This window comes from Haliaeetus albicilla, chromosome 14 (assembly GCF_947461875.1).
Source record: "Haliaeetus albicilla chromosome 14, bHalAlb1.1, whole genome shotgun sequence".
NCBI lineage: Eukaryota > Metazoa > Chordata > Aves > Accipitriformes > Accipitridae > Haliaeetus > Haliaeetus albicilla.
Genome location: NC_091496.1, coordinates 10901948 through 10921012, shown reverse-complemented (window position 1 = coordinate 10921012; position 19065 = coordinate 10901948).

Genomic DNA, 19065 nt, shown 5'->3' with positions numbered 1-19065 from the left:
TACAGTCCTGGTTTTCACAGTCCTTTAATAAAGCTAGTTTAAATGGCAGTGTCACTTCAGTCCTGGTGGAACTGCTGGGGAATTCAAGGTCCAATGGAGCAGCTGGATGTTGCAGTTTATCTCATATTGATGGAATTTGTGTTCGTGGAAAGATTACACAGAAATGGAACTAGCACATGGGATTTGCTTATACTGCATCTAAGACTACAGTGGAGGGATCCCAAACGTAGCTGTGGCTGAGGCAGTCATAATATATTCTTCCAGTGTTTGATCATTGCAAATGTATCTATGACTTTTTCTGAGCTATAAAATGCATCCGCAATTATTTTTACAGCCATGGTGCTTGGAGAGTATAACACACGTATTTTTTTACTTTCTTGCACTTAAATGGTCTCAAGCAAATAAAAACATTGGAAGGAGTAGTTGATTTCTGTCACCCAAAAATGCATCTCAAGTTGATTCTCCAGAAGCGCATTATATGCGAAGTCCTACCACACATAGCCTAACTTCCTGCAGTATTTTCTTTTGCAAAAATATCTTATTTGCAGAATATATATAAGCAGTATTAGCACTTTGAAAAACACATGGAAGTAAGTGTTTATTTGCAAATTAAACACTTACTACCAGTGTTAGTCTGTAAAATACTTTCACTAGTATTCACAAGTGCTTAAAGAATAAGAACTTATGAAGAAAGACCCTGTTCACTTTAGGGGAAGAAAACAGACCTTTTAAAACATCTTTTAAGAGACAGGGTTTTTTTTCTTAGATGCAAAAATTACTATAGGAATCTGAGATCAACCATAAACTGCAGATTATAAAGGCAGCAAATTGTTTCAGATGCCAAACTCTAAAATATGGTCCTGGGAGCCCTGCTTAGTAGCTACTTAAATTTAGACTCTGTGGACGTCTTATGTTTTCTTATTCTGAAATTTTTTATAAGCTCAGAATTAAATTTTTGCATGAAAATGAGAGTTATACTTCACCTGGGAGGTGTTCTGTTATAGGAGAAATCAGAAAAATTATAGTTACTAAAGAAACCTGAGTTGTAATAGACAGTTTCCTTTCTGCATGTTGTATCTACTCCTAAAATAAGTTTTCAAAAGTATTTGGGTGTTACAATGTCTATCTTTGCAGAGTGAACTTTCTCATTTTAACCTGTATGCAAACATGAGTTTGCAGTTACTTATAGTGCTATACACTGATGTCACGTGATGTTAATTTATTCCAGAAACATTTCCAGTCAAAAAGAATATGCAGATATTTTCATCCTAAGTCATCCTTATTAAGTTGAATAACTTGTTTATTACAGTTGGAAGAAGAAAAGTAGATTATAACGTGATACCAAAATAAGTCTTTCTGAATATCTGAAGCAAAGTGTTCATTTCTGCATGAAGTGCCTGCACACATCACTTACAGACTTGAACGCTGCCGAAGCATTGTATGCATTTGTACTTCCTTGGTTCATTCTCCTCATGCCTGATATAAAGCCTGATGAACTCAGTGTTTGTTCTGACTTTGGATCAGGTTCGTTTTCTTTTTGTCACCTTTGCCTACTTAAATTTTAAGAAGCAATGCACACTTTCTCACCAGTTTCCCCCAGCTGAGCAGGTGCTGAAATGTTCGACTCCTGTAACTGCTGCTGTTGTTTCTGTTAATTAGGCCACAGCAAAATCTATTCCTTTTTTTTTAACAGGAATGGGGCAGAATGATGTATTTGTTCTCAAGGGATATGTCCATTTTCTATGCATGAATGCACTATCTAAAGCTTTGCCTAGCACATGTGTCAAACACATTTGTCTCATCTAGTAGAATAATTAAATCACAGCAACTTGTATTGTAGAAACAATTTTTTTTTTCTAGATTAACTTCTTTTCTGAAAGGAAAAGGTTACAAAATTTTTATGTATAGGAGTTCTTACACACTGAAGAAAGCAGGTATATCTTATGATTAAGAATTTTTTTATTTGAATTTTATTTGGAGGAAAAACCTTGCTGTCATCAAAGCCTTTGGGTTTCTACTGGACACTGAACTTGAGATTTCCTTGAAGATACTTCCTACATGTGTAAGTTCAAATATTAATCAAATTGCTATTTCAATCAGTTTTTAGCTTCAGCACCCAAAGCTGCATAAATGTATTCATGAAAATGCTATAAGGAACCATATGTACAGAAGTATTTCCAGGGTTGAACCATTAGGTTATACAGTATTTTAACCCATGACTATTTGAAAATATAGTACTTAGGCTCTGAAAGCACTGAAAATATCATTGTGCATTTATCAAGCTTTTTTTTTTTCATATTCTTCAATAGTGAGTTTCATTATCATCTTGTTATCTGTGACATTTCCACTATGAAATGCAGTCTGTGCTGATAAATAGACACTCGCAATTTTGGCACATTTTACTGTCTGTGGAGAAGCCTAAGAGCAAAGTCGTCTTCTTTTAATATTTGAACTGCTTGATGTCAGTGATCGTTGCAGTATTATGCTAGGTCGATTTAGATTAGAGTCTGACATTTGGGAGAAAATAGGTAAGAGTCCCCAGAAAAGTTAGATGCAAATAATAATGCCATCACATCAAATCTGTATTCCTTTACAAGACTGAGATGTTAACAATAAAGAAGTGTGAGGTTCTCCACTAATTTAATTCTGCTAGTGCTAGAAAAATAGATAGACATAAGTTTGCAAATTTGTAGGTAGCAGGGAGATTCTTACTTTAATGCAGCTTCAGGGAATAGTTATATATAAACACCGCATGATGTGTTCATATTTCCTGCTGAAACTCGGATTGCTGACATCAGTAGTTCTTGGAATTGAAACTTATACAGTAAAAGCTGCACTGCAAGAGTGCAAAAGCACTGCAGCAGCAAGAAGGAGCGGTGCAGTCAGGAACATATGAAGCACTCAGTCTGATGCCCCCAAAAGTAGTGAAAAGACTTCCACTGATCACAAGTGAGTGCTGGATCAGGGACTGAGAAAAAGATCTTGAGATAAGGAGAAGAGGGTAAGAAGAGAGAGAGCAAATGTCATGCCACTGGGGTAAGGGTGTGAGCTCAGTGGCTTACCTGTATGTGTCTGTGATTAAAAGAGTAATTTTTTATTCAGATTTATAAATATTGGTTGATTTTTACATGTTTGAATACAGACAGGGGGGTTTGCATTTTGGATATAATCTTCAGTATATTCACTGCAAATGCAGGCTCCTGTATTTTGATTTCATTTTTCCATTTGGTTTTAGAATAAAATCAGCAAGGTCTAATTTCTCAGCTTCTGGTTATATTAGATAAGTGACAGGTAGCTACTTGTCTACCAATGAATGTTAAGAAAAGTAAAAACTCTAGATTCTAAGCCCAGGTTGGGGATAGCTGCTGAGCAGGATGGGTTCTTTTCTCTGTAGGGGAGACAGGCTAGTAAAGAATCTAATTTTGGGAGCTGTGCGAATTATTTATGTCCTTCAGCATAATTTATGCAGTTCCTGAAGTAGATGACTCAGTTTTAAGTCTGCTTGGAGACAGGGGTTTAATGTAGATGGCTCCTTGCTTCGTTAAGCAGCCTATGATCCTACCTGCTCCTGCGCAGGGAGAGCTGCGAGGGGCTCTTTGGTGTGTTTGCATCTGAGAGGCTGCGGGAGACAGGAATAACGTACACACAAGGCAGCTGGAGAACTAGTTCCACGTCTTGGTGTTTCCACATGAATTGAGCCCAAGAAAGCTTTGATGTTGTGGAAACTGGGGAAAAGGTTTATTTCCTAAAGATTTAAGAGCACCTAAATTCCTTGGCTGATGCACTGGAGAGTTAATAAGTAGTTTGGACATTGGTAGCATAGCCTTAAGTTTTGCTGGATGTTATGTAGCATGTGCTGTATTCTAGGAGAAGTTGAAGGAACAGCCGTGATGGAACATCCTTGAGCCCATAAGCAAAAATTTGAGAAACGTAGCTGTAATTGTCCCATGGTAATTTAAAAACAAACTAGGAAAAGAAACCTCAGGAAAATATTAGTTTTCTCAAAAAAACCCTGAAGTACTGAAAAATGTTTTCTGGACATGGTAATATTTTGATGAAATATGTGAGGTATTCATTTTGCTAAAGAAAAATCACAATAATTTGTGAAAAGTATTTTTCACAGCTATGGCAATGAAAGGGAAATCTCTCAGATCTTCATTAAAAAGTGGTCTGATAAAAATGTTTTACATATTCTATGCCCTTGTTTAAAAAACCCTGATTGTATTTCTGTTTGTAATGGATTTTTATCTTTGTCTGTGACTGCCTATCATTCTGGTTTCAGTTTGACTCTGTTTGGCTTCCTAGAACACACAGCTGATAAAACATAAAAATAGTGAGTTTGACTTGTAAATGGTATTGACCTCACTGTTCACTGGAAGTTGTACGCCCGCCGGACAATTGAGAAAATGTTTCCTTGTCTCTTTGGTTTACTGGGTTTTGCCACATATTTCAGTGCTGGTAGCAATAAGCAAACTATTAACTTTGTTTTGAGATCAGAGAGACTTCCAAGATAACTTTGAAGAGTTCATGACCAGCTGGGAGACAGGAAAGAGCCTTGGTGCCAATGCTTTCAAAATATAACCTCACTTTGCATTTTTTCTAAATGTAAAAAGATTCTTATAGACACTGTAGCAAGGGTACCCACTGGGGATGATCATTTGAGGATAAGTTGAGCCTTCATCTTTATTAATACAGTTATTAATACAGAATGATTGCAATTACTCTTTCAGAAAAGGTTTTATTTGGTTAATGAAATCCAGGAATAGCCCTAACAATGCCCTAGGGCTACTTTGAAATGATAGTTGTGCCTCAAATGCATTATTCTTAAAGAAAAATTATCTTCATATATTTGTTTTATATTTGATGTAAATGAAGCACCTACTGAATAAATTGCAGCTGTTATTTTCCTAGCATGATTAGGATACCTTTCATTAAAAAAAGCTGATTTCTAATAAATGGAGCCTCTGGAAAAAATATTAAAGGACACATTTTCAAAATAAGAAATGTTCTACTTTTCAATAATGCTGTGCCAAAACCAGATCTTCCATTAAACAACAAATTAAAAAAGTTTGTTTTGTCAAAAGGGAAACAAAAAGAGTCATCAGAAGGTTCAATGTGGTGTTTACCAAAGGTTATTCAAACTACTGGACTGTTAGACAGAGGATGCCAGGGGAGGCCACACCACTGTCATCTTGTAGGAGACTTTAACTCATCTAGGAGCACCACCTATGAGGAATGCAGAAGAAAGGCTGCTTATTCTGTGCACTTGGTCTAGGAATGAACCTAGTATTTAGCTACCCAAAATATGCAGCACAGACACTGCCGAATCTAGGCATCTTGGCTGATACAAATATAAGGAGCTAGAGCACTTAGGTACCTCTCGCATTAGGGATCACCTAAATGGGAGGTTCATACAGGATATCTTTATCTCCAGTCGGGCAGCGTTTGGATGTCCAAGAGGGATGGGGGCAAAACAGAATAGAAAATTTTCTGATTAATAGTGTGCTTATAGAAAGATGAAGTCTTAAAATCTGAGTCTTACAGTCTGAGGTCTTCTTTTGTATCTTCTCTTGTGAAAGGTGAGGGCAAGAGGGCTGAGAAGTAACAGAACAAGAAGCATCTATTCCAAGGCAGGAATTACATAGTGCAAACCCTGTAATCTCTGCTCAAGATGGTGTGCCAGAAATGAACAGAATAATAGCACTTTTTATCTCACAGAGGATAATGTGAGAACTGAGAGAGTATATGTATTAAAGATTAAAAAGAGTTCAGATACTAAGTTAATAACAAGAATTTAAAACTGCCCCAAAATTACAATTACATCATTTGGCAAATATGAACTGGTGAAGTGACTGAGGGAGTGGCAGTACCAGATCGTACTCCCAGTGACCAGTCCATATAGATAAAAATAAGTCTAAGGCTAGAATTAGGCATTTTATTTATTAAGATTTAAACATCCATGGTTAGCCTAAAATAATCTGAATGGCTTCTTTCAAACTTCTTTGTCTTAAACCACATGGTCTTGCCTTCACTGGCCAACCTGTATGGTATTTGGTTTTAGATTGTTTTTTGTTACAGAGGTTACATTCTCTTTTTCAGCAAACCTGTGGTCCTGAAAGGGAAAAAGAAGAGTTGATCCAGAAAGAAGAACTGAAATGCAAAGACAAAGAAGTTGTCTGAGAAATGATCCTGCTTTAAGATGATTGATATTTCTTGTTTGTATAGCAATGGTGCTAATGAACTCCATACAAAGTCCCAGTGTAGTTATACCCACATGTCCACTTGATAAAATAAATATGAACCCATTAAATATCCACCTCATTAGCGGTGTGACAAGCACCACGCAAATACAAGTGTACAGCTTCCAGAGAGGGGCTGCCCAACCAAGCTTGTGCCTGCCTGCATGGCTAACATCCCTGTCACCTACCTTAATAGTATATGTCTATGTGTGACCTCGTCACCTCAGGCTGTCTTTGCAATCAAAAGGGAAAAACAGAAACTTTGAGGGTGGAATATAGTTGGTTGCTTATGACTAGAGGCACTACATTTCGGGGTGCCAATTTTTTTGTAAAGGGAGTCCAGGGTTCACTAAATCCATTTGGTCAGATGTCACCCATCACCCATGAGTGTCTAATTAACCTTGGCTTTTACATACAGGTAGCAAACAGTCGATCTCTGTCTGACAAAACTGGCTGTCTCATTAGATAAAGAACAAAAAGAATAGTTTCATGACATCCAACATATTCAAAACTTTTTTTAAGTAATCAAGACTTGGAAGTATTGTGATATTTATTTAAATCATATTCTTCATAGCCATTTTTTACATCCAACACCTTCTGCTGGTATTGTCATGGAGACCAAGGCTGTTAATGTCATGCAATCCTATAATATATACAGAATGAGTATTACATCTCATAATTCATAAAGCCAAGTTTATACAATGTCACAATCCTCACCTCACAAAGCAGACTTATAGCTGTACCTTTGTTGTCAGCTTCGAACTTTGGACGTTTACTGGGTATGTCACTGACAAAACTGAGCAAAAAGACTCAGTGCTTAAGATCACTTATGCATGTTCAATATTCATTTGTTTTGTAGAGAAAAACAAATCCACTCCAGTGGGTTTATTTTAGTTGTAATAAAGAATACAGTCCAAGTAATCTCAGTGCATGGAACAGGAATGTAATTGACAGCTACATAATCAGTCTAAAGTGTGCTCGCTAGGATGGGTCAAATTCCTTTGGGAATCCAAATGAGATTTGTATGGCTTCTGCACTCGCTGGTTGGCTACTTTGCATCACAGAGCCTGACATCAATATTTTACATGAAGAGGAAAATGACAGAAACTCATGTTGTCAGTGTCCGTCTGTGAAATGTAACATAGATTTATATTTGAAATTAAAGCAAGAAAACACAGTTTTGAAAGTCCAGCACTCACACTTACATGTATAGAAGAGGTTGCTTTTGTGAGTAGCCCCTGCAATTTCAATCAGACTGAATACAGTCCAGTTCTAATAGGGGTAAGCAATAGATAGTTGTATTATGGGAACTTGAGCTCTAGGCATGAATAGTGTGGTCTTGCATGTCTAGTTGTGGTGATTTAAGACAGTACTGCCCCAGCTGTTCTCTTGAATTTGCAAAGGAAAGCCACATTTACTGTTTACTGTGAATGTTGCGCATCCTCAATGAAAAGTCCACTCACATATTTTTAAAAAATCCTTTGGTGGTGACTCAGACTAAGCCAGATGACTTTGAAATGAAAATGCACTAACTCAGGCCCTTGGCTTGGCTCAGATGTAGAACTGGTATTCTCAGGAAAGAGACAGTAAGAATGAATCTTGGACAAAAAATTAAACCACTATAACTGCAGAAGTAAGACCTCATTTAGACATTCTAAGTCACACCACATGTTTGTCAGGACTCTTTCCTCTTCAGTGACGCAGACACAAGAGTAATCCACTGCTTCATTTCCTCTTCTACCTAAGACATAGACATCAGAGACAAAATCCAGCAACTCCTTTGCTACACTACCATAAAAAGATAAGATCCAAATTTCCTAGGACAGGACTATAAGACTTAGAGTACTCTATACAGCTTGAAACACAGTCCAGCCATTGCACTGGTTTTATACTTAGATACCTGATCTAGCTGAAGATGTCCCTGCTCATTGCAGGGGGGGTTGGACTAGATGGCCTTTAAAGGTCCCTTCCACCCGAAACTGTGCTATGATTCAATGATTCTGTGATTCTATGGGTATCACCTGTATGAAGCCATTCTTTAGAAAGGATGGAAAACAAACTCCTCTCTCCCTGGAGAGTCCAGGTACATTACTTATGACGTACCATATAAACCCAGATGAGCCAGAAACAACCATTCACTGTCTTTAATCCTGCTTTTAGTTCACTCAACTGATATATATTAAATATGTGAGTTAAAGGGCATGAGGTGTAAAGAGAATGAACAATGAACATTCACATTTGCAGACATGTCTATCATTTAAAAAGCACAGATAAGTTTTTCTTACATTCAAACAATGTGATCAGCATTGTAAAGGACTCTGTGCCAAACTACATAGGTTCTGTGGACAGAAGGAACTGAAAATCTGAGGACATAATTCATAAGACTATAAACATGGGAAAAAAAATCACTGCTAATTCATTTCTAAAAAAGGGGTGCATATTCTAGGGATGAATAGATGCAATTATATTAACACTTCCTAGGCTCTTTTAAAACATTACCACTACTCACAATATCAGAATGCCGTTGCTGTATTTCTAACTCAGCAGTCTTACAAACCTTGTGCAATAGGTTCACCCAATATTTATCCTTTCCTAGTCATTCATCTTGATTCGGCCTCAGCTAAATATCGTTCTTGCCATTCTTTTGCTTACACACTGGAGCATGCATTTTCACTCTGCAAACAAATTAGGAATACTCATTCTCACTTTATGATTAAATTGCATTGGATTCTCAAACTGTCATAGAGTGAAGTCCCGAACTCCATTTGGGTTTCTTTTATAGAAAGCATTAGGAACCAGTAGACCAGCATTGCTAGCTCCTTGGCTGGTACTGACATGTGAACTCTGATGGTTTTAACAGATCTCTGTCCCCTAAAGCCAGCTGAGGCCTTGTTGCATACTTTCACAAGTGGATGACTGTCAATTAGAGTTATGAGTGCTCAGCCCATTTACATAGGCTCTAAAACCTAGCTATTTAATTTAGTTGCCTCAAGGTAGGGATATTTATTTTGGCTGAGTGATCTAGGGTTATAAAAAAGGAGATTAAGTAAGATCATATTGCCCATACAGCGTTATGACCACACTGAGAAAAATATACTCCACTCAGCAACATCAGAGAGAACGTAAATTCCTGCGTGAATTGCTGTGTTTTATGGTGTGCAATCCAAGTAACTTACTGCAGTGTCAGAAAGATGGCTTTGGTAATAAGCTGGTCCAATAAAGTTAATTCTGTAAACAAATATTAAGTAAAAACTACTGTCAGAAATACACGAAGTGCTTTTCCCTCTCCTTCTCCTGGAAAGTCTGTCCTTTGGCAGGCAGCTATGCATACTGTGCAATTCATCTGTCTGAAAGGACAGCTGATGTCACCTCCTGGCCAGCTGGCAAGGTGTTACTATGCACACAGACGCCAGTACATTCCTCTGAGAGGGAATAAATCAGACAACTGGCACCTGTGACACTGTTGTCTGTTCAAACATTTCTCCGTTCATGTAATTTAAACTGTAGTGGAAGGGCATAGTTAGGATCTCTCTCCTTTGTTGTCACTCCTTGCCTGGAGAACTTTCTCTTAAAGGCTGTGAAAATGGCACATTGAGGAAACCTGGTGTGGAAAGTAGGTTCTTCCCATACGTAATCAACCGGGACTAGAAACTCCTTGGAAAAAGGAGGTAAATGATGTATTCCTAGGGACTGACCTGACTGCACATGGGAGCAATATTAAGCGATAGAGTTCATGTATATCGTGTAGGCTGTGATATATTTTCTTCTTTTATTAGAGTATACTTGAAGCAGTGTCTATTTGAGGAGAGCCCTTCCTACCTTAACATATAATTAATAGCACAACGGGAAATAGGGTTGTCAGTATCAGCGATCTGGTACAAAATGCATTATCACTCCATATTTTTTGACCTTTTCCAACTGCAATGCCCTCTGTAAAGATGCATTAGACTTGAGTGAAATAAATCCAAGTACACCTGTCTCCCAGAGCCCTTCATATATTTCTAATACATAATAGTTAGAAGCTGGCAAATGAAAGACAGTGCCTGAGGCTTCTGAAGCTTGAACTAAGCCCAGTTTTTATTCCACTTATGTGAGAAATCCCAATAATTATCACGTACAGGTCGAAAAGGTTTGTGCCAGGCAAAAAACCCTGTGAGAGTGCCTGACAACTTCAACCAAAGACTGTAGCTTGAAATCAGAACTACATACCACCTTTTACACCAATGATTAAGTATTTTAGATTACATGAATTTTAATATGGATAAAATATATCAATAGCTACTTTAAGTTTTTAAGGGATCATTTTATTTCTACAGAGACATACACAATTCATAACATCTGAAATCCAAAGTAGTTGTACGTTTTTGACAAAAGTTCTAGCAGCTCCAGGGAATTTTCCCTGTACTTTTCTGTTAACCAGGGTAAGTTACTGTGGTAATACAAGTGACTTTTACAGTGTAAACACTTGAACAAATGGCATTGTATCTTCTGATCCATGATATACACTCTTCTGATGCCATGCTTCTTCTCCTGTGCATCTACTCTGCTGTAGACATGAGGTATTTCCAGTTATGAGCTAATGGAAAATGTAATCCCTCTTTAATTATTTCCAGTCGCCTCACATTTTCTCTAGGCTAAGCACACTCACAGGGATGGCTACAAAAGATGTGCCGATATGTGTGAGCCACTGTACTTTCTTCTAAGGGTGTAAGAAAAAGAATAGTTGTGGGAACTTCTACTTATTGCAGACAATCACCATCTCGGGCTGTAGCACTGGTTTGAAAATAGGCTTATCCCTTGACACGTTTGTGTTCTAGACATTACATTATGGTTATACACACTCTGTCTGGCCTAATGAATATTTAGTTGTTCATCTCGAATACCCCCTGCTAAGGGTGCAGGACATCCAAATGTAAGACACCTGCACAGCAGGGAAATTGAGCTGGAGCCCAAACACCCAAGCTGAGTGGGCCAGTCGTTACAGTCCTGGCAGAAGAGACAACACTAGCTCCTGGTCTGCCTGCTGCACGTGATGATTTTAATGCATGACCCAATCCAACAAAAATATAGATAGCAGATATCAATGAAAAATACAGATTACTTGTAGGTGATCTAGCATGGTTTTTATTTGTGACTCATTAAAGGCATAACACTGGTGTGTTATCAACATCATTCTAGCTATAAATACAAAGCACAGCATTATGAGGGCTCCATCCCAGCCAGATCCAGTACAACCACAAAGACATCAGACATTTCTGGGGCACTTGTATGTGACCAAGTGACTCACCACAGATCTTCCAACATGTTTTGACCTTCTGGATTCCTTAGGTAGCCTACAGTTTTGCCTTTTGTTTAAATATCTTCCCTGACATGCTCAAAATGGCTGCCCAGGAACTCTGGCTCCTGCTTCACTAAGAGTGACCCAACTCCAGTGTACTAATGAAGGAAATATCACAACACCTAAATGGACTTCTTGATCTTACTTGCTTCTTTGCCAATGTATTTGTTTCCTGAGGAACTGTTCTGGTGGAATTTTAGGGTAAACTGGTGAAAAGGTTTCATTTAAGTTTGATTCAAGTTTCACTGGGACCTACAACGACAAGTTTATTTAGTAATTTTGTACGTCTAACTTTCCCCTTCCGAAGCTCTATGGGTCATACCTAGAGGGACTAAAGGAACACTTTGGATTATATAGTCCTTTGTTTCTGTCAATCAGACCATCCACAAGCTCTATCTTATTAACAGTGAAGATTTTTTTAGTCCATTCTGTTGTTTCAGGACTTTGCCATTATAATTCTAAGAAATTTCACCCTGAATTTAGTTTTAGACAGTGTATATGTTTATCCCTGTGTTGGAATTAGTTAGAATGTGAAGCTCTTCTCCCTTGATGATATTTATTCTCCTTTTCTCACTTCTCTCACTCTGCCTGTGTATTTTTAGGAAACAATCATCAAAACTCCTCTCAGCTTTTTCTTTACTGTGCTAAATAAGCCATGCTCTCATACTGTCCTCTCACATGGTGGTTCTTCCACCATAATGCTACTACTTGTAGCTCTTTTCTACTCATTTGATGAGGTTTTCTCTATCTCAATCTCAATTTTCATTCTCCACTTACCTGGATCATTAAGGCTCAAGTGATGAGCCACCACATTCTGCACTGGAGCTCTGCCTCCCGCAGGGTGGGCCTGCAAAGGCAGGCTAAGGTTAGCAGGAGTTAACAATAACATTCTCTATTGCTGTAATGTTTGCATTTGCTTTGAAAACCTATATTAACCAGAAAGGACCAGAGTACAGCCACACTATAGACAAGAAGGTCCTCGGTTCAATAACATCTACATGAGGATCAATCAGTAGGATTAGATTTACTAAGCACAGATAAAAGGCAGGAATAGAAAATAGTGATAAGGTTTTGTCTCCTTCTCTATCCCCCACCCCTCCACCCCCCCCATCCCATCTAAATAATAATTTAAATTCTCACTTTCTGGGAAGAAAGCTCCTCGACATGCTTTTTTTTGAAGGAAAAAAAAAAAAGAAGCCATTTTAGGTCTCTTTTAGATGCTGGATGAAAGGAAGATTTCTGCCTCTTTCCCCTTCCTGAGGCCCTTGAGTAAAGTAAGAGGAATGATCTCCAATGGTCTATTTTCCCTTCAACCTCCAGGCTGCAGAGAGGTGCACCATGTTCTCCTGCACTGTCCTAAAGACAGCGCCTAGGCTGATTTCGAGACCAAAACCATGTATCATGCAGACAATGATCTTGCAAATTGAACCTTATGAAAAACCAGGACACATCCTCTGAAGTGTATAAAACACATGGTTCCCAACATGCTGACATATTCTTCTATGCAGAGTAGGCAGTATATAGGTGTGCAACTGTATGGATGGGCAAGGAGCTGGGAAAGAAAAGTCCAGAGACTTCTCTTTGGAGGGCATGTAGGTGCAGCAATTGAATTCTGGCCACTTTTATTTTGTTATTTCCTTCTTCGTCTGCCTCTCTTGCTGGTCAACATTTCCTGAGAAGTAGCAACAGCATATAACTCATATAATTCTTGACTGTTTGCCTTATGCCCACATGATCTGTAACTGTAAAGTTGAACAATCTTGCTAAATTCCTTTCTGAGGGTTCTCAGCAAAGCTGTGAGCAGGACCAGAAGCTCTGGGATTTCTGTGTACAACCTTAAAACTACACTGTATTTGGTTTATACTTGTTCATATTTAGGAACATACGAGTTAAAACCAACATTTCAACAAATAAACACTGGAAGTTTAATATCTGAAAAAAGATGGATGCTCTCAGTCCTGTTGCTTGCCAAGGCAAATTTCTGAATTACCAATAGAAGAGAGTGTTAGGGATTTTTAAGCTCTGCATTTGCCATATGAATACAGATTAATTGGTGCCTACAGGGCCTTCATGTAAACACCCACTAATCTGTTAAAAAAAGAAAGATGAATGATCCTGCTCACTAATAGGAATTTCCTCAGGGACTTCGATGAGGGTTGGATTAGGCAATGAATGCTTAGAGGTTCTTCTGTTAAACAGCAGCACAGACTCCTTATTGTGGGGGGTGGTATTTTTCTACCAGTAATATAGAGTCAATGCTTTAGGTCTGATAAAGCTTTTCTTTTCCCAGTAAATATCAAAAGATAATGAGATTGTGGGAGTTTGGGGTTTTTTTTTTGCCAGATTTTCAAATTACTATTTCTAGCCTCCTACTATGTGAAATGCTGGCAGATTTCACAAGGTCTTTGCATGATCCTTCATCACTAAAATCCTTCCTCAGTCTTCAAATATTTATTTCTATATGCCTGTGCAGAAACTACAAGTTTTACAAGACCTCTGTTTTAACCATTCAACAATGAATTTTGACATTCTAAACATAAGCAAGGTAGATCTCAAAAAGCTTGACTTAAAGACCTCTGAATTTGAGGAATTTCTACTTTCACATTTGTAGCTAAGATGTTGGAGTGTCATGGAGAAAAAGACCAGGACTATGATTCTGGGGTCTGCTATTTTTTCTTGGTTAAATAAAGATTTTTGCATGCCTAGAAGGTATGTGAAATAAGTGAGGGCTTTTTTTCTTCTGAGGTGGATTTGGACAGCAAGCTGCAGTCTTTGACTCAAAAGGCTACAGTAACTACAAGGCTTGAAGACTGAGAGGGCCTGTGTGGTGTTCATGGAGTGAGTTCTCTTGGAACATGTTTCTGGGCACAAGAAGGCGCAAAAGGTGATTAGGAACACTTAGTGTGAATTTACCAAAGGTAAAACATGCCTGATAGACCTGATTGCCTTCTACAAAGGAATGATGAGATCTGTGGATGAGGGGACAGCAGTGCATGTCATTAACCTGGACTTTAGCAAGGCTTTTGACACCATCTTCCACAGTGTAATTGTATTCAGGATAAGATGATGTGGGTGGAAAAAAAACTTTGGATGATTGGGCTCTGAGAATAGTGGCTAATGGTTTTTTCTCTACCTGGATGCTGGTAAGAAGCAGGATACTACGAGGGTCTAGCCTCAGACAAATCCTGTTTAACATCTTTATTAGTAACCTGGAGAAGACAATGGAGTGCACGCTCAGCAAGTCTGCAGGTGATGATGTCAAACTGCCGGGGCCGGGGGGACACCAGCAGGCATGCTGGAGCATAGGGCTGCCATTCAGAGGGACCTGGACAGGCAGCTAGGAAGGAAGAACTGCTTGCAGTGATGCAGGCTGGAGATTGCTTGGCTAGCTGCAGCTCTGCAGAGAACACCTCGGGCAGTCTTGGCAGCAAGCTGCACATGAGGTGTTAGTGCACCCTGGCAGTGGAGAAAACCAAGAGCACCTTGGGCTCTGTGAACAGGAACATGGCGGTAGGCCAAGGAAAGTGATTATTCTCCACTTGTTAAACCCCATCTAGATACTGCATCCAATCTGGGATCCCCAAATCAAGAAAGACATTAACAAACTGGAGAGAGTTCAGCAAAAGGACAATGAAATGGCTGGAGCACCTGCCCTGTGAGGAGATACTGAGGGATGGGGCTTTTGCAGCCTGGAGAAGAGACTGCTTCAGCCCTCCCATGCCTACAAGGCTCTTAGCATGATGATGGAGCCACTCGCTTCACAACAGACATATGTTGAAACAAGAGGTATTCAGAAACTTTTTCTATGCCAAGACATTCAAGCAGTGATACAGGTTTGTCCAGAGAAGTTGTGCAGTCTCCATCCTCGGAGGTTTTCAAGACCTCAGTAGATAAAGCTCTGAGCAACCTGGTCTGATCTCACAGCTGGCCCAGCTTTGAGGGGCCGGGCATGGAAGGAGCTCACAGGGCGACAGGACAAGAACTAGCAGGCAGGGACATCCCCCCCAGCCAGGAGGAAGGCAGGCAGGGGGGCAGGCAAGGCAGCCCCAGCCCCAGGCATCGGGCACCTCCCTGGAGGTGCAGGTGGGATGAGCTGTGTTGGGATGTCAGCCTGCGGGCAGGGGCACAGGTCCGCAGCCTGTTTTCAATCACAGGCACGGTGGCAATGCAGCGGGAGCTGTAGCTCAGGCGGTGGCTGAGGACAAGAGCCTCAGCTCAGAGCAGTGCACAGGGGCTGGACTGGGTGACCTCCAGTGGTCCCTTCCAACCTGAGTTATCTGGTGATCCTACCATACACACACTGTCAGATTTTAACGCTGGAAAACGATGGAGTTGTGCCTGTCTACCGATGAGCTCTCCAATGTCTGTGCATGATGTGTATTCATAGTGGGAAGGGTAAAGAACAGAGAGAAGAGACCAAGAAAGTTAAGGAGATACCTTCCTTGCTGACAAATAAAAGGCTTTTAGAGAACAGTAAGGTTTTGAAAGAGAATATTTGTTCTGTGACTTTCAGGCACTTTCACAATACTAGTTGGTCATATCTCACAACGTTCCTGCAAAGGAGATAAGTATTGCTGTGTCTCTTTTAGGGATGGGAGAATACAGATGCAGCAAACACGTGTGACACAGATATGTGAAGATGATATGGCAAGATGGGGCTAGAGCATGAAGCCTCAGACGTGCTTACTAGACAGCAAATGGGCCCTCAACTTCCTAAGCCAGCCCAAACGTACAGCAAAATGTTAGTCGTGTCCCTTCTTTAGTAGCACCCTACTGATACTTCCAGAGATTAAAGTATATGCAGAATGTCTTTGCACCATGAAAAAAAAAGTAAAATAAATAGCAAAGTGCTTACTGACAGTTTTACTGTTAATACAAGGTAACACAAATTCAAATGCCATTATGTAAGATTAGAAGCAATGGATAATTCAGAGAAGTTAATCCTGTCAACTACACTTTGTCAAACAAGTCTAAGTGACTCATAAAATCACTGCATTGACCACAAATGAAATAAGGAAACCCGGCCAGTGTACGGACAAAGAGAACAGTCGGTACTTGGCCTGTTCTGTTCTATTTTCCTGTTTGCTGTGAGAGCAAGTTTAGAAAAAAACTGCCTGTCTTTCATTTAATCCATTTACCGAGGTATATCTGCACAAAGCTTTCACTACCTGGACAGCTTTAACATTTTTTTCCAGACTCAGTCTTTATGGTGGCCTGGCTGGTTGGATATATTTAGCCCTGAATAGAGACTTTAAAAGGTAAATAATGATGCTATCTGACTTTGAAAGAACAGATTGTTTAAACTCAGTGGTGAACAGAGCATTAATCTGAGGCTCTTATATCAGCTCAGACATACTCAGAAAAGTCCACAGACACAGACACCATTCAAATAAAAATATTTAGTGTTGAAAGGAGCAGGTTTGGTTCTCTACTGTACATGAAACAAGAACAGAATAAAAAGAAGGGCTCATCTTTCTCCAGTTTTGGGACCTATGTAAATAGGACTGATCCCTACCACGATTTAGGGTAAGCATCTCTGCTTTACACCCCATAACGTCACCTTCCAGAAAGGAACCCTGCCATAAGTGATATCAAAAACTCTAAGGCATGAGGCTATTCTTCTTATGAATTATTTTTGATGCATCAGCTTCAGGAAGTTAAAATCTGTTTGGAGATTGTGTAGTGTTGAGAACCTCCTCTATGGGACAGCTTTGCTACTGCTAACTTTCCTTAATATCAGTTTTCAAAAAACAAAGTTTCTAGAATATTTTGCTCTCAAAGACTGCCTTGTTAACATGCTACAATATCTGCTGACAGTCTGGCCTTCACTAGATTTCAAGTAGTTTTTCTTTAGTCTATCTTTAAAGATTCTTTCCTCCTTTTTTCTTTCTTCTTTTTTTTTTTTCACCCTACAGAAAGAAATAAACCTTTCATTCCAGAATTTTGAGGATGTTGGAATGCATTCTCATCCAGAGGTTAAAAGTTAAATTTAGTGTCTTTCCATTTTAGGTATAAAACATTGCAAGATGAACTGGGCCTTTGAGATGTGCAGATTCCAGGTCTAAAGTGCACTTTATTCCCCAGCTTCTCCTGCTCATATGACATAAAACAGATGACTAACTGGAGGTCTATTTATAAGAGTACAGTGTTGTTTTCAGCTGCTCTCAAGGAATGGAGTCTTTGGATAAGAGTCTGTAGAGGTCCAGTGCTGAGAGTGAAAGAGCAGATAAGTAAAGCAGATGTTGAAGGTGCTTGGGAAGAAATCGGGGGGCGGGGGGGGGGAGAAAGAAAGAGGCAGGAAATAGTCTTTAAAGATAGACTAAAGAAAAAACACTTGAAATCTAGTGGAGAAGGCCAGACTGTCAGCAGATATTGTAACACGTGAACATGAGAATCTTGGAGTTAATCCAGAGTAATGTCAGCAGTTATGATAAGATGACTGAAATACAGCATAAGAAAATACAGCACAAGAAGGACTTGACTTCCTCAAGTTAGCAGTGAGAACACTTTTACCAGAAGGGAGAAGAGAGAAGACTTATCCACAGAAGAAATGTCTGAAAAGCTGTTTTTAAGTTTTATTTATACTTCTTTTATTTTACAAAATGTGACCATCTATGTTCTGATGGTGACCTGGAAAAACTGCTCGGTCTGCAAATACCATGGGACTATGGAAAAGTTCATGACCTTTTCTGGACCTTTTCTAGCTTTCTGTGGTCTTTTTTTTTTTTGCATTCTTGCCTCTTCTAGCATCCCAACCAAATAATGACACTTCCATGTTTTCACTCCTCCAAAGTTTGTTTAGCCCATTAATCAAGGTTTTCTGAAATATTTCAGTCCTGGATTAATCACTTACATTCTTATATTATTAATTGCAATAGTAAATAGCAGGTAGCAAAACAATAGTGATCAAACAATGTAAAGTGGGTTTAAATTATACAGCAGCATCTCAAGAACAAAGTTCATAGAATCATAGAACCATAGAATGGTTTGGGTTGGAAGGGACCTTAAAGATCATCTAGTTCCAACCCCCCTGCCATGGGCAGGGACACCTTCCACCAGACCAGGTTGCTCAAAGCCCCATCCAACCTGACCTTGAACACAGCCAGGGATGGGGCAGCCACAACCTCTCTGGGCAACCTGTGCCAGTCCCTCATCACCTTCACAGTGAAAAACTTCTTCCTTACATCTAATCTAAATCTCCCCTCTTTCAGTTTAGAGCCATTACCCCTTGTCCTATCACTACATGCCCTTGTAAAAAGTCCCTCTGGCTTTCTTGCAGGCCCCCTTTAGGTACTGGAAGGCTGCTATAAGGTTTCCCTGGAGCCTTCTCTTCTCTAGGCTGAACAACCCCAACTCTCTCAGTCTGTCCCCATAGAAGAGGTGCTCCAGCCCTCTGATCAGCTTCATGGCCTTCCTTTGGACTCGCTCCAAAAGGTCCATGTCCTTCTTATGTTGGGGACCCCAGAGCTGAACACAGTACTGCAGGTG